The sequence below is a fragment of the Hemitrygon akajei genome, chromosome 3, assembly GCF_048418815.1.
Source record: "Hemitrygon akajei chromosome 3, sHemAka1.3, whole genome shotgun sequence".
Lineage (NCBI taxonomy): Eukaryota > Metazoa > Chordata > Chondrichthyes > Myliobatiformes > Dasyatidae > Hemitrygon > Hemitrygon akajei.
Genome location: NC_133126.1, coordinates 100,835,915 through 100,846,473, shown reverse-complemented (window position 1 = coordinate 100,846,473; position 10,559 = coordinate 100,835,915). Strand labels below are relative to the sequence as shown.

The 10,559-nt window shown below is 57.4% G+C and overlaps 1 protein-coding gene across 4 annotated transcripts in view; it reads right to left on the bottom strand.

Moving 5' to 3' along the window:
* Positions 1-10,559, bottom strand: part of LOC140725256 (tau-tubulin kinase 2-like) — a 363,522-nt gene that overhangs the window by 114,713 nt on the left and 238,250 nt on the right. The window lies entirely within an intron of this gene.

Genomic DNA, 10,559 nt, shown 5'->3' with positions numbered 1-10,559 from the left:
GTTTGGGGGGGGGGGGCAGTACAAGCGTTGTGATGAGTGAAGCCAGTAGGTGGGGGGGGGGGAGGAGGGAGTACAAGCTTTGTGATGAGTGAAGCCAGTAGGTTGGGGGGGGGGAGGAGGGAGTACAAGCTTTGTGATGAGTGAAGCCAGTAGGTTGGGGGGGGAGGAGGGAGTACAAGCTTTGTGATGAGTGAAGCCAGTAGGTTGGGGGGGGGGGAGGAGGGAGTACAAGCTTTGTGATGAGTGAAGCCAGTAGGTTGGGGGGGGGAGGAGGGAGTACAAGCTTTGTGATGAGTGAAGCCAGTAGGGTTGGGGGGGGGAGGAGGGAGTACAAGCTTTGTGATGAGTGAAGCCAGTAGGTGGGGGTGGGGGGGGCAGTACAAGCTTTGTGATGAGTGAAGTCAGTAGGTTGGGGGGGGGGGGGGGCAGTACAAGCTTTGTGATGAGTGAAGCCAGTAGGTGGGGGGGGGAGGGGGCAGTACAAGCTTTGTGATGAGTGAAGCCAGTAGGTGGGGGTGGGGGGGGGCAGTACAAGCTTTGTGATGAGTGAAGCCAGTAGGTTGGGGGGGGGGAGGAGGGAGTACAAGCTTTGTGATGAGTGAAGCCAGTAGGTTGGGGGGGGGAGGAGGGAGTACAAGCGTTGTGATGAGTGAAGCCAGTAGGTGGGGGGGGGCAGTACAAGCTTTGTGATGAGTGAAGCCAGTAGGTTGGGGGGGGAGAGAGGGAGTACAAGCTTTGTGATGAGTGAAGCCAGTAGGTTGGGGGGGGGGGAGGGAGGAGTACAAGCTTTGTGATGAGTGAAGCCAGTAGGTGGGGGGGGGGGGGGAGGGAGTACAAGCTTTGTGATGAGTGAAGCCAGTAGGTTGGGGGGGGGAGGAGGGAGTACAAGCTTTGTGATGAGTGAAGCCAGTAGGTTGGGGGGGGGAGAGGGAGTACAAGCTTTGTGATGAGTGAAGCCAGTAGGTGGGGGGGGCAGTACAAGCTTTGTGATGAGTGAAGCCAGTAGGTTGGGGGGGGGAGGAGGGGAGTACAAGCTTTGTGATGAGTGAAGCCAGTAGGTTGGGGGGGGGGAGGAGGGAGTACAAGCTTTGTGATGAGTGAAGCCAGTAGGTGGGGGGGGGGGGAGGGAGTACAAGCTTTGTGATGAGTGAAGCCAGTAGGTTGGGGGGGGGAGGAGGGAGTACAAGCTTTGTGATGAGTGAAGCCAGTAGGTTGGGGGGGGGGAGGAGGCGAGTACAAGCTTTGTGATGAGTGAAGCCAGTAGGTTGGGGGGGGGAGGAGGGAGTACAAGCGTTGTGATGAGTGAAGCCAGTAGGTTGGGGGGGGGGAGGAGGGGAGTACAAGCTTTGTGATGAGTGAAGCCAGTAGGTGGGGTGGGGGAGGAGGGAGTACAAGCTTTGTGATGAGTGAAGCCAGTAGGTTGGGGGGGGGGGAGGAGGGAGTACAAGCTTTGTGATAAGTGAAGCCAGTAGGTTGGGGTGGGGGGGGCAGTACAAGCTTTGTGATGAGTGAAGCCAGTAGGTGGGGTGGGGGGGCAGTACAAGCTTTGTGATGAGTGAAGCCAGTAGGTGGGGGGGGCAGTACAAGCTTTGTGATGAGTGAAGCCAGTAGGTTGGGGGGGGGGTGAGGAGGGAGTACAAGCTTTGTGATGAGTGAAGCCAGTAGGTTGGGGGGGGGAGGAGGGAGTACAAGCTTTGTGATGAGTGAAGCCAGTAGGTTGGGGGGGGAGGAGGGAGTACAAGCGTTGTGATGAGTGAAGCCAGTAGGTTGGGGGGGGGAGGAGGGAGTACAAGCGTTGTGATGAGTGAAGCCAGTAGGTTGGGGGGGGAGGAGGGAGTACAAGCTTTGTGATGAGTGAAGCCAGTAGGTGGGGTGGGGGAGGAGGGAGTACAAGCTTTGTGATGAGTGAAGCCAGTAGGTTGGGGGGGGGGAGGAGGGAGTACAAGCTTTGTGATGAGTGAAGCCAGTAGGTGGGTGGGGTGGGGGAGGGAGTACAAGCTTTGTGATGAGTGAAGCCAGTAGGTGGAGGTGGGGGGGGCAGTACAAGCTTTGTGATGAGTGAAGCCAGTAGGTGGGGGAGGGAGTACAAGCTTTGTGATGAGAGAAGCCAGTAGGTTGGGGGGGGGAGGAGGGAGTACAAGCTTTGTGATGAGTGAAGCCAGTAGGTTGGGGGGGGAGGAGGGAGTACAAGCTTTGTGATGAGTGAAGCCAGTAGGTTGGGGGGGGGAGGAGGGAGTACAAGCTTTGTGATGAGTGAAGCCAGTAGGTTGGGGGGGGGAGGAGGGAGTACAAGCTTTGTGATGAGTGAAGCCAGTAGGTTGGGGGGGGGGAGGAGGGAGTACAAGCTTTGTGATGAGTGAAGCCAGTAGGTTGGGGGGGGGAGGAGGGAGTACAAGCTTTGTGATGAGTGAAGCCAGTAGGTTGGGGGGGGGGAGGAGGGAGTACAAGCTTTGTGATGAGTGAAGCCAGTAGGTGGGGGGGCAGTACAAGCTTTGTGATGAGTGAAGCCAGTAGGTTGGGGGGGGGCAGTACAAGCTTTATGATGAGTGAAGCCAGTAGGTTGGGGGGGGGGAGGAGGGAGTACAAGCTTTGTGATGAGTGAAGCCAGTAGGTTGGGGTGGGGGGGCAGTACAAGCTTTGTGATGAGTGAAGCCAGTAGGTTGGGGGGGGAGGAGGGAGTACAAGCTTTGTGATGAGTGAAGCCAGTAGGTTGGGGGGGGGGGCAGTACAAGCTTTGTGATGAGTGAAGCCAGTAGGTTGGGGGGGGGGGCAGTACAAGCTTTGTGATGAGTGAAGCCAGTAGGTGGGGGGGGCAGTACAAGCTTTGTGATGAGTGAAGCCAGTAGGTTGGGGGGGGAGGAGGGAGTACAAGCTTTGTGATGAGTGAAGCCAGTAGGTTGGGGGGGGGGGCAGTACAAGCTTTGTGATGAGTGAAGCCAGTAGGTGGGGGGGCAGTACAAGCTTTGTGATGAGTGAAGCCAGTAGGTTGGGGGGGGAGGAGGGAGTACAAGCTTTGTGATGAGTGAAGCCAGTAGGTGGGGGGGCAGTACAAGCTTTGTGATGAGAGAAGCCAGTAGGTTGGGGGGGGGGGGGAGGGAGTACAAGCTTTGTGATGAGTGAAGCCAGTAGGTGGGGTGGGGGGGGAGGGAGTACAAGCTTTGTGATGAGTGAAGCCAGTAGGTTGGGGGGGGGAGGAGGGAGTACAAGCTTTGTGATGAGTGAAGCCAGTAGGTTGGGGGGGGGAGGAGGGAGTACAAGCTTTGTGATGAGTGAAGCCAGTAGGTTGGGGGGGGGAGGAGGGGAGTACAAGCTTTGTGATGAGTGAAGCCAGTAGGTTGGGGGGGGGAGGAGGGAGTACAAGCTTTGTGATGAGTGAAGCCAGTAGGTTGGGGGGGGGGAGGAGGGGAGTACAAGCTTTGTGATGAGTGAAGCCAGTAGGTTGGGGGGGGGAGGAGGGAGTACAAGCTTTGTGATGAGTGAAGCCAGTAGGTTGGGGGGGGGAGGAGGGAGTACAAGCTTTGTGATGAGTGAAGCCAGTAGGTTGGGGGGGGGAGGAGGGAGTACAAGCTTTGTGATGAGTGAAGCCAGTAGGTTGGGGGGGGGAGGAGGGAGTACAAGCTTTGTGATGAGTGAAGCCAGTAGGTTGGGGGGGGGGAGGGAGTACAAGCGTTGTGATGAGTGAAGCCAGTAGGTGGGGTGGGGGGGGGGGAGTACAAGCTTTGTGATGAGTGAAGCCAGTAGGTTGGGGGGGGGGGGGAGGGGAGTACAAGCTTTGTGATGAGTGAAGCCAGTAGGTTGGGGGGGGGAGGAGGGAGTACAAGCTTTGTGATGAGTGAAGCCAGTAGGTTGGGGGGGGAGGAGGGAGTACAAGCTTTGTGATGAGTGAAGCCAGTAGGTTGGGGGGGGGGAGGAGGGAGTACAAGCTTTGTGATGAGTGAAGCCAGTAGGTGGGGGGGGGGGGGGAGGGAGTACAAGCTTTGTGATGAGTGAAGCCAGTAGGTTGGGGGGGGGAGGAGGGAGTACAAGCTTTGTGATGAGTGAAGCCAGTAGGTGGGGGGGGGGGGAGGGAGTACAAGCTTTGTGATGAGAGAAGCCAGTAGGTTGGGGGGGGGGGGGAGGGAGTACAAGCTTTGTGATGAGTGAAGCCAGTAGGTGGGGGGGGGGGGGAGGGAGTACAAGCTTTGTGATGAGTGAAGCCAGTAGGTTGGGGGGGGGAGGAGGGAGTACAAGCTTTGTGATGAGTGAAGCCAGTAGGTGGGGGGGGGGGAGAGGGAGTACAAGCTTTGTGATGAGTGAAGCCAGTAGGTTGGGGGGGGGAGAGGGAGTACAAGCTTTGTGATGAGAGAAGCCAGTAGGTTGGGGGGGGGAGAGGGAGTACAAGCTTTGTGATGAGAGAAGCCAGTAGGTTGGGGGGGGGGAGAGGGAGTACAAGCTTTGTGATGAGAGAAGCCAGTAGGTTGGGGGGGGGGAGAGGGAGTACAAGCTTTGTGATGAGAGAAGCCAGTAGGTTGGGGGGGGGAGAGGGAGTACAAGCTTTGTGATGAGAGAAGCCAGTAGGTTGGGGGGGGGAGAGGGAGTACAAGCTTTGTGATGAGTGAAGCCAGTAGGTTGGGGGGGGGAGAGGGAGTACAAGCTTTGTGATGAGAGAAGCCAGTAGGTTGGGGGGGGGAGAGGGAGTACAAGCTTTGTGATGAGAGAAGCCAGTAGGTTGGGGGGGGGAGAGGGAGTACAAGCTTTGTGATGAGAGAAGCCAGTAGGTTGGGGGGGGGGAGAGGGAGTACAAGCTTTGTGATGAGAGAAGCCAGTAGGTTGGGGGGGGGGAGAGGGAGTACAAGCTTTGTGATGAGAGAAGCCAGTAGGTTGGGGGGGGGAGAGGGAGTACAAGCTTTGTGATGAGAGAAGCCAGTAGGTTGGGGGGGGGAGAGGGAGTACAAGCTTTGTGATGAGTGAAGCCAGTAGGTTGGGGGGGGGAGAGGGAGTACAAGCTTGTGATGAGAGAAGCCAGTAGGTGGGGGGGGGGGAGAGGGAGTACAAGCTTTGTGATGAGTGAAGCCAGTAGGTTGGGGGGGGGGAGAGGGAGTACAAGCTTTGTGATGAGTGAAGCCAGTAGGTTGGGGGGGGGAGAGGGAGTACAAGCTTTGTGATGAGAGAAGCCAGTAGGTTGGGGGGGGAGGAGGGAGTACAAGCTTTGTGATGAGTGAAGCCAGTAGGTTGGGGGGGGGGAGGAGGGAGTACAAGCTTTGTGATGAGAGAAGCCAGTAGGTTGGGGGGGGAGGAGGGAGTACAAGCTTTGTGATGAGTGAAGCCAGTAGGTGGGGGGGGGGGAGAGGGAGTACAAGCTTTGTGATGAGTGAAGCCAGTAGGTTGGGGGGGGGAGAGGGAGTACAAGCTTTGTGATGAGAAGCCAGTAGGTTGGGGGGGGAGGAGGAGTACAAGCTTTGTGATGAGTGAAGCCAGTAGGTTGGGGGGGGGAGGAGGGAGTACAAGCTTTGTGATGAGTGAAGCCAGTAGGTGGGGGGGGGGGGAGGGAGTACAAGCTTTGTGATGAGTGAAGCCAGTAGGTTGGGGGGGGGGAGGAGGGAGTACAAGCTTTGTGATGAGTGAAGCCAGTAGGTTGGGGGGGGAGGAGGGAGTACAAGCTTTGTGATGAGTGAAGCCAGTAGGTTGGGGGGGGGGGGGAGGGGAGTACAAGCTTTGTGATGAGTGAAGCCAGTAGGTTGGGGGGGGGAGGAGGGAGTACAAGCTTTGTGATGAGTGAAGCCAGTAGGTTGGGGGGGGGAGGAGGGAGTACAAGCTTTGTGATGAGTGAAGCCAGTAGGTTGGGGGGGGGAGGAGGGAGTACAAGCTTTGTGATGAGTGAAGCCAGTAGGTTGGGGGGGGGAGGAGGGAGTACAAGCTTTGTGATGAGTGAAGCCAGTAGGTTGGGGGGGGGAGGAGGGAGTACAAGCTTTGTGATGAGTGAAGCCAGTAGGTTGGGGGGGGGAGGAGGGAGTACAAGCTTTGTGATGAGTGAAGCCAGTAGGTTGGGGGGGGGAGGAGGGAGTACAAGCTTTGTGATGAGTGAAGCCAGTAGGTTGGGGGGGGAGGAGGGAGTACAAGCTTTGTGATGAGTGAAGCCAGTAGGTGGGGGGGGGAGGAGGGAGTACAAGCGTTGTGATGAGTGAAGCCAGTAGGTTGGGGGGGGGGGAGGAGGGAGTACAAGCTTTGTGATGAGTGAAGCCAGTAGGTGGGGGGGGGGAGGAGGGAGTACAAGCTTTGTGATGAGTGAAGCCAGTAGGTGGGGTGGGGGGGCAGTACAAGCTTTGTGATGAGTGAAGCCAGTAGGTGGGGGGGGGGCAGTACAAGCTTTGTGATGAGTGAAGCCAGTAGGTGGGGGGGGCAGTACAAGCTTTGTGATGAGTGAAGCCAGTAGGTGGGGGGGGCAGGTACAAGCTTTGTGATGAGTGAAGCCAGTAGGTGGGGGGGGCAGTACAAGCTTTGTGATGAGTGAAGCCAGTAGGTGGGGGGGCAGTACAAGCTTTGTGATGAGTGAAGCCAGTAGGTGGGGGGGGCAGTACAAGCTTTGTGATGAGTGAAGCCAGTAGGTGGGGGGGCAGTACAAGCTTTGTGATGAGTGAAGCCAGTAGGTGGGGGGGCAGTACAAGCTTTGTGATGAGTGAAGCCAGTAGGTGGGGGGGCAGTACAAGCTTTGTGATGAGTGAAGCCAGTAGGTGGGGGGGCAGTACAAGCTTTGTGATGAGTGAAGCCAGTAGGTGGGGGGGCAGTACAAGCTTTGTGATGAGTGAAGCCAGTAGGTGGGGGGGCAGTACAAGCTTTGTGATGAGTGAAGCCAGTAGGTTGGAGGCAGTACAAGCTTTGTGATGAGTGAAGCCAGTAGGTTGGGGGGGGGAGGAGGGAGTACAAGCTTTGTGATGAGTGAAGCCAGTAGGTTGGGGGGGGGAGGAGGGAGTACAAGCTTTGTGATGAGTGAAGCCAGTAGGTTGGGGGGGGGGAGGAGGGAGTACAAGCTTTGTGATGAGTGAAGCCAGTAGGTTGGGGGGGGAGGAGGGAGTACAAGCGTTGTGATGAGTGAAGCCAGTAGGTTGGGGGGGGAGGAGGAGTACAAGCGTTGTGATGAGTGAAGCCAGTAGGTTGGGGGGGGGAGGAGGGAGTACAAGCTTTGTGATGAGTGAAGCCAGTAGGTTGGGGGGGGGGAGGAGGGAGTACAAGCTTTGTGATGAGTGAAGCCAGTAGGTTGGGGGGGGGGGGAGGAGGGGAGTACAAGCTTTGTGATGAGTGAAGCCAGTAGGTTGGGGGGGGGGGAGGAGGGAGTACAAGCTTTGTGATGAGTGAAGCCAGTAGGTTGGGGGGGGGGGGAGGAGGGAGTACAAGCTTTGTGATGAGTGAAGCCAGTAGGTTGGGGGGGGGGGGAGGAGGGAGTACAAGCTTTGTGATGAGTGAAGCCAGTAGGTTGGGGGGGGGGGGAGGAGGGAGTACAAGCTTTGTGATGAGTGAAGCCAGTAGGTTGGGGGGGGGGAGGAGGGAGTACAAGCTTTGTGATGAGTGAAGCCAGTAGGTTGGGGGGGGGGGGAGGAGGGAGTACAAGCTTTGTGATGAGTGAAGCCAGTAGGTTGGGGGGGGGAGGAGGGAGTACAAGCTTTGTGATGAGTGAAGCCAGTAGGTTGGGGGGGGGGGAGGAGGGAGTACAAGCTTTGTGATGAGTGAAGCCAGTAGGTTGGGGGGGGGGAGGAGGGAGTACAAGCTTTGTGATGAGTGAAGCCAGTAGGTTGGGGGGGGGGGAGGAGGGGAGTACAAGCTTTGTGATGAGTGAAGCCAGTAGGTTGGGGGGGGGAGGAGGGAGTACAAGCTTTGTGATGAGTGAAGCCAGTAGGTTGGGGGGGGGAGGAGGGAGTACAAGCTTTGTGATGAGTGAAGCCAGTAGGTTGGGGGGGGGGGAGGGAGTACAAGCTTTGTGATGAGTGAAGCCAGTAGGTTGGGGGGGGGGGGGGAGTAGGGAGTACAAGCTTTGTGATGAGTGAAGCCAGTAGGTTGGGGGGGGGGGAGTAGGGAGTACAAGCTTTGTGATGAGTGAAGCCAGTAGGTTGGGGGGGGGGGGAGGGAGTACAAGCTTTGTGATGAGTGAAGCCAGTAGGTTGGGGGGGGAGGAGGGAGTACAAGCTTTGTGATGAGTGAAGCCAGTAGGTTGGGGGGGGAGGAGGGAGTACAAGCTTTGTGATGAGTGAAGCCAGTAGGTTGGGGGGGGGAGGAGGGAGTACAAGCTTTGTGATGAGTGAAGCCAGTAGGTTGGGGGGGGGGGAGGGAGTACAAGCTTTGTGATGAGTGAAGCCAGTAGGTTGGGGGGGGGGGGAGGAGGGAGTACAAGCTTTGTGATGAGTGAAGCCAGTAGGTTGGGGGGGGGGAGGAGGGAGTACAAGCTTTGTGATGAGTGAAGCCAGTAGGTTGGGGGGGGGAGGAGGGAGTACAAGCTTTGTGATGAGTGAAGCCAGTAGGTTGGGGGGGGGGGGGAGGGAGTACAAGCTTTGTGATGAGTGAAGCCAGTAGGTGGGGTGGGGGGGGAGGAGTACAAGCTTTGTGATGAGTGAAGCCAGTAGGTTGGGGGGGGGAGGAGGGAGTACAAGCTTTGTGATGAGTGAAGCCAGTAGGTTGGGGGGGGAGGAGGGAGTACAAGCTTTGTGATGAGTGAAGCCAGTAGGTTGGGGGGGGGGGAGGAGGGAGTACAAGCTTTGTGATGAGTGAAGCCAGTAGGTTGGGGGGGGGGAGGAGGGAGTACAAGCTTTGTGATGAGTGAAGCCAGTAGGTGGGGTGGGGGGGGAGGGAGTACAAGCTTTGTGATGAGTGAAGCCAGTAGGTTAGGTTGGGGGGGGGGAGGAGGGAGTACAAGCTTTGTGATGAGTGAAGCCAGTAGGTGGGGGTTGGGGGGGTGGCAGTACAAGCTTTGTGATGAGTGAAGCCAGTAGGTTGGGGGGGGGAGCGAGGGAGTACAAGCTTTGTGATGGAGTGAAGCCAGTAGGTTGGGGGGGGGAGGAGGGAGTACAAGCTTTGTGATGAGTGAAGCCAGTAGGTTGGGGGGGGGGAGGAGGGAGTACAAGCTTGTGATGAGTGAAGCCAGTAGGTTGGGGGGGGGGAGGAGGGAGTACAAGCTTTGTGATGAGTGAAGCCAGTAGGTTGGGGGGGGGAGGAGGGCAGTACAAGCTTTGTGATGAGTGAAGCCAGTAGGTTGGGGGGGGGAGGAGGGGAGTACAAGCTTTGTGATGAGTGAAGCCAGTAGGTGGGGGGGGGGGAGGAGGGGAGTACAAGCTTTGTGATGAGTGAAGCCAGTAGGTTGGGGGGGGGGAGGAGGGAGTACAAGCTTTGTGATGAGTGAAGCCAGTAGGTTGGGGGGGGGAGGAGGTGGAGTACAAGCTTTGTGATGAGTGAAGCCAGTAGGTTGGGGGGGGGGAGGAGGGAAGTACAAGCGTTGTGATGAGTGAAGCCAGTAGGTTGGGGGGGGGGAGGAGTGGCAGGTACAAGCTTTGTGATGAGTGAAGCCAGTAGGTTGGGGGGGGGAGGAGGGAGTACAAGCTTTGTGATGAGTGAAGCCAGTAGGTTGGGGGGTGGGGGGAGGGAGGGAGTACAAGCTTTGTGATGAGTGAAGCCAGTAGGTGGGGGGGGGAGGAGGGGAGTACAAGCTTTGTGATGAGTGAAGCCTAGTAGGTTGGGGGGGGGGGGGGCAGTACAAGCTTTGTGATGAGTGAAGCCAGTAGGTGGGGTGGGGGGGGAGGAGGGAGTACAAGCTTTTGTGATGAGTGAAGCCAGTAGGTGGTGGTGGGGGAGGAGGGCAGTACAAGCTTTGTGATGAGTGAAGCCAGTAGGTTGGGGGTGGGGGGGGGGCAGTACAAGCTTTGTGATGAGTGAAGCCAGTAGGTTGGGGGGGGAGGAGGGAGTACAAGCTTTGTGATGTGATGAGTGAAGCCAGTAGGTTGGGGGGGGGGAGGAGGGAGTACAAGCGTTGTGATGAGTGAAGCCAGTAGGGTGGGGGGGGGAGGAGGGGAGTACAAGCGTTGTGATGAGTGAAGCCAGTAGGTTGGGGGGGGGGAGGAGGGAGTACAAGCTTTGTGATGAGTGAAGCCAGTAGGTTGGGGGGGGAGGAGGGAGTACAAGCTTTGTGATGAGTGAAGCCAGTAGGTTGGGGGGGGGGAGGAGGGAGTACAAGCTTTGTGATGAGTGAAGCCAGTAGGTTGGGGGGGGAGGAGGGAGTACAAGCGTTGTGATGAGTGAAGCCAGTAGGTTGGGGGGGGAGGAGGGAGTACAAGCTTTGATGAGTGAAGCCAGTAGTGGGGTGGGGAGGGAGGGAGTACAAGCTTTGTGATGAGTGAAGCCAGTAGGTTGGGGGGGGGGAGGAGGGAGTACAAGCTTTGTGATAGTGAAGCCAGTAGGTTGGGGTGGGGGGAGGGAGTACAAGCTTTGTGATGAGTGAAGCCAGTAGGTGGGGGGGGGCAGGAGTACAAGCTTTGTGATGAGTGAAGCCAGTAGGTGGGGTGGGGGGGGCGTACAAGCTTTGTGATGAGTGAAGCAGTAGG